This window comes from Coffea arabica, chromosome 4c, assembly GCF_036785885.1.
Source record: "Coffea arabica cultivar ET-39 chromosome 4c, Coffea Arabica ET-39 HiFi, whole genome shotgun sequence".
Lineage (NCBI taxonomy): Eukaryota > Viridiplantae > Streptophyta > Magnoliopsida > Gentianales > Rubiaceae > Coffea > Coffea arabica.
In genome coordinates, this window is record NC_092316.1 from 50,677,373 (window position 1) to 50,681,805 (window position 4,433).

The window sequence follows — 4,433 nt, forward strand, 5'->3', positions numbered from 1 at the left end:
AATATTAACACAATTTTGAGCAAGTCATAAATCATATACCATGGTTAATTCAATTTGAATGTTATGATAATTCTAAATGCTTATTACCTTAAATCCTTAAATTGTTCAATAGTTTGCTGTGTCCAAAACGAATATTTCATGAGAAAATAGTTTGTTGTATTTTCTTTTCTTTTTTTTTTGGTCTAGAATAACGAGAATGGTTTCTGAAGAATGCCCTATTCAGTCCTTGATGTATATATAAACATCCTAGGCAAGTCCAGAGATTTAATTAATTATTATCAAGATTTTGTGTATTAATTGAATATTAATTGGCAGTTTTTAGGAAAGTTGGGATTGTGAGAACTTTGGAAAGAAATGAGCAATGCTGCAATAAAGAATTACTTTCTATAAAATTTTGTGGCAACATCAAGAAAATATACATACATAGATTTGTTACCATTTTCAGATGGAATAATTTTTTTTTACAAATAATGAAGGTTTTCTTCTTAAAGCACATGGTGTTTGTATTACCCTTGTATTTGCCTAGAAATGTTTGGAGATATATTTCACAGATAGGATTAATCTTGGTTTATTCCCGGAAAGGACATGGAAAATGGATGAATCTCACATTTGCATTGTTTGCCTTTTGGACGATCAATTTCAAAAAATCTCCCTATCAAAAGGGTCGTTGTGGAAAATTAGATTCTTCTCAGAAAAGAGTCCAAAAATTAGAAAAAAAAAATTAATCTAGTTATAGGAGACCAATAGATTTGTCTTTGATGAAGGGCTTTTTTTAATGAGGTACCAAATTTTTATTATTATTATTTTTATTAGTTGGTGTAGATTGTAGTAATTCACAAATTTTATTTTTGCGTAATCATGCCCTTGCATTGCTTGTTTATATCTCAGGAATGATATGATAATCAAAAGATGATTCACGGTTTCTATTTCTGCTGGTTGATTTCAAAAAATATCTAGAGCTCAGGATTAAAAGTATCGTTTAGAAGAAAATAGTAATCATGGGACGACATCTGTGCCCAAGCAAGAGAAACAAAGGAAGTTTTGGTTCCTTTTTTTTTTGGGTAAATTGTATTTTATCCCCCTGTGGTTTATCCTTTTTTTTTATATAACTCCCCTATAGTTTCAAAAGCTATACATAACCCCCTCATGATTTGGATTAAAGTGTCAAAGTAACGAAAATAGTCACTCGTAACGGAACTTCTAAAAATGTCGAAATTACCCTTATAAATACATGACACATTAACCCGTATGATTTTTATATTTTACTATATAACCCCCTTATGGTTTAATATTTTACCATATAACCCCCTTATGATTTTTAAAATATACACATAACCCCCCTTGGTTAATACATAAATTTCAACTTTACATAAGGCTATTTTTGACATTTTAGGTGACGCCGTTATGAATGATCATTCCCGCCACTTTGATACTTTAATTCAAATCATAAGGGATTTATGTATAGATTTTGAAATCATAGGGGAGTTATATGAAAAAATTCTAAACCACAGGAGGGTAAAGTGGAATTTACCCTTTTTTTGGGGGGGGGAAAACGTTAACTATTTTCATTGATGGTGTGTATGAACTAAACGCCTAGTGAGCAAAAGCTCCAAAAAGAGCTATACAAGTGCATTCAAGCACGAAGGGTGAATCCACTCCTCATCAAAAGATATGCTCAGAGCATAATTGCTTATATGACTGATTCTATCACTATTCTCATCAAAAGATATGTTAGAGCATAATTGCATAATTGCTTTTGGTTCGTTTGAATGACCATGAACAAAAGTTTGAAAATCAGAACTAGATCCATTTCCTTAATTACAGATAGAAGTTTTGTGCCAAGTGTTTAATCCATACCAGCACATGACTCGGAACCTTAATATCTAGCCACATACGCTTGATGAAGAAAGTAATGATAAGTTTACTTGCTAAGCTTGCAAGATGCAAATATGAACATTTTCACAGCCTAGGCAATTGACTTCTGAGAATTGCCATAATCTTTGGAACTGCTATTTGTTGCTTAGTAATATAGCCGCTGAGTTGTGGCTGGCATGGAATTTGGGGTTTAGAAAGGTGATATACTATTGGAAACTGGAAACTGATTCTGAGGTGGGCTTGAAACTGGGAAAGAAGCACTGAATTCACCTTCCTACAACCTCAATCAACAGATCAGGCAAAGCGCTTGTGGAGCATGTAATATATACTTGGAGGAAGGGGAACTGTTGTGCAGATGTCCTGGCGAATTGACTTATGATTCTGTGAGATTCACCTAAAGAAGTTAGAGAACTGCTTTGAGCAGATATCAGGGCAGCTTTCCGGCCGGGATCTAATCCTGGATAAGGGTCTTAATTTGGCCCATCCATTGAACCAGGGAAAGAATTGCCATATCCTTTTATGTTACGACCACGGTTCAAAGTCGCGGTTGCGGTCACGGTCGCGGCCTGGAATGTTCCACATCGGTCTCGGCATATCGGTCGCGGTTTCGGTGAGACGCAAATTTTAAAGTATTTAATATTCTAAAAATTGTTAATAATATAAAAATAGTATGCTAAACAAAAATAATAAAAAATAGCAAAAGAAATGGCCGAGTCAATTCGTCACGGTGTAACTTGACTGATTTCTCGTCTTGACTCGGGGTAACTCGGAGTGATTCGGTGTGACTCGGTCGAGTCAATCCATAGCGGTGACGTCTCAGCCGATTTCTCGGCGAGTCAAGTATCTCGGTATCGTTTCGTCACGATATCATATCGGTAGGGATCGAGACGGTGACGACTCGGCCGAGTCGTCTCGGTCTCGGCCGAGACTTCGAACCATGGTTACGACCCTTCATTCGCACAGCATTAGCAAATGCACGAGATTGTCATACAATGCCTAAGTTAAAAAAGGAACCCGGGAAACGTAAGTAGGATGGCGGTTTGGGGCACAAGGCTGAGGTGGCGAGGGAAGCAGCAGTAGCTGGTTACACTGAGATATATACTTGGTAAAAAGTAAAGAAATCCTGAAGATAGAATGGAGAGTTAAACTTCAGAATACCTCATTCCTTTTATCATCTAATTACAGCCTCTCAGAATATCATTGGACCAACTCATTAAGGTATAAGGAAACGTGAGAAAAAAAGAAGAGGGCAAGCACAAAAATCCACATTCAAGTAAAGCTAAAGCTCAAACATACACATATGCAAATGGACCGCTAAGCTTAAACAAATTTCGGAAGTCCAAAACAGTAACTTCATGTCATCAGTGAGCCAAGTTCGCAGATGCTGTTGTTTTCTTAAAATCAATCTTATCAACTTTTGCCTCTCCATCAATTAGTTCATAAAAATAGACAACAACACGCGGGCCATCCATGTCCATCAGAACAAATCTAGGATTGACTTCATAGGTGATGCTATTACCCCCCACCGGCCCCAACCCCCCGCCCCAAAAAAATAAAAAAAAATCTGGTTGCAACCTCCCCTCCCCTCTCTCCTCCCCTGTAACCTGTTCTGTTAGTATGATCAAGAACTTCAGTCGATATTCAAAGGCTCTAAATCGTATTTAACACTTATTTCTCGGCTCTAAGTCAATCATTTATTTCATTATTTATGTGACAAATAACGTGTTCAGCCTCAATTAATGTGAAAAAAAATCACTAACTTCAAAACTCGTTTTGCTCACCATTGGTGAAAAGGTTATATATGAAGCCTTTTACTCCTTTCCTTATATATATGGTGAAAATTAAACGCACAACCTAAATCAAGAATAAATAGCATAAATGACTTGTTAGAAATATTTATTTGTTTTTAGTTAACCATGTTTGTTTGTTTTATTCTACCTAATTCGTAGAGTTAGTGGAGTTGAGTGGAGTAACTAGCAGAGTTAGTGGGACAGTTAGTGGAATTGTTTTGAACTCCATAAATAGAACAATTTCATGTTATGAGTTGTGTATCAGCTTTATAAAAAAATAAACTCTAATCCTTTGCTTCTCTTATTATTTTTCAGTAATTGTATGAATGGTATCAAAGCTAGGTTCGTGAGTGACAATAAAAGTGAGTTCTGAGAATTGTGCTGGTAAGTCACGATGGCCACCAACAACTTTATGCAGCCAGTAATTCCTCGCTTTAATGGTCACTATGATCATTAGAGTATGCTAATGGAGAACTTCTTGAGATCCAAGAAGTACTGGCAGGTTGTCGAATTTGGAATAGCAGAGCCAAAAGCCGAAGTAGCATTGTCAGAGGTGCAGAAAATGGAATTGGAAACATTGAAACTGAAGGATCTTTAATCCAAGAATTATCTTTTTCAAGCTATTGATCGAGCTATCTTGGAGACAATTTTTAGCAAAGATACCTCCAAACAGATTTGGCACTCCATGAAAAAGAAGTTTCAAGGAAATGCGAAAGTAAAGTAGGTGCAGCTTCAAGCTCTTGGGACTGAATTTAAGACTTTACGCAT